Here is a 1,043-nt window from a genome sequence, read left to right as displayed (position 1 = left end):
ATATCAAAGGAAGGCTAACTAGCAAGATAGTTTTTGTATGTGGCAGATGCTCAGGAGCAATAAACACTGAAAATGTGCAAAAAACAACCTTTGCCAAACTCCAGGGAGAAAAACTAGACGTAGTTGATAGCTTCCGCTATCTTGGTGACCAAGTTTGTAGCTGGGGAGGGTGCTCTGAAAGTGTAGGTGCTAGAATAAGAATAGCCTGGGCAAAGTTTAGAGAGCTCTTACCTCTGCTGGTGACAAAGGACCTCTCACTCAGAGAAAAAGGCAGACTGTGTGACGAATGTGTACGAACAGTCATGCTTCATGGCAGTGAAACATGAGCCGTGACTGCTGATGACAGGCATAAGCTCGCAAGGAATGAAGCAAGTATGTTCTGATGGATGTGTAATGTCAGTGTGCATACTTGACAGAGTGTAAGTACCTTGAGAGAAAAGTTAGACCTAAGAAGCATCAGTTGTGGTGTGCAAGAGAGACGATTGCGCTGGTATGGACATGTGGCAAGAATGGATGAGGATAACTGTGTGAAAAAGTGCCACACCCTAGGAGTTGAGGGAACCTGTGGAAGAGGTAGACCCAGGAAGACCTGGGATGAGGTGGAGAAGCACGACCTTCGAACTTTAGGCCTCACCGAGGCAATGACTTGTGACCGAGACCTTTGGAAATATGCAGTACGTGAGAAGACCCGGCAAGTCAAGTGAGAGCATAATCTGTGACCTCTGCCAGACGTGTAGCCAGCTCACTTATTCGTATCTTTACTTCATTGGACACTAAAAACTCTGCTTGCGAAGACCTGTTGAGGCAAGTGAATTTGGAATTTGAAATTTGAAATCTGGAATCTGAAATCGAAATCGAACCGAATCCGACGACTGGCACCCATGCCAACCTCTCCTTCATTGGACACTAAACTCTGCTTGCAAAGACCTGTTGGGGCAAGTGAAATCGAAATCGTAATTGAACCATACTCGACGACTGGCACCTGTGCCAGTGGAGCACTAACAGCACCGTCCGAGCATGTTCATTGCCAGAGCAGCTGTCTG

This window comes from Octopus bimaculoides, unplaced genomic scaffold (assembly GCF_001194135.2).
Source record: "Octopus bimaculoides isolate UCB-OBI-ISO-001 unplaced genomic scaffold, ASM119413v2 Scaffold_319118, whole genome shotgun sequence".
Lineage (NCBI taxonomy): Eukaryota > Metazoa > Mollusca > Cephalopoda > Octopoda > Octopodidae > Octopus > Octopus bimaculoides.
This window is presented reverse-complemented; position numbering follows the sequence as displayed.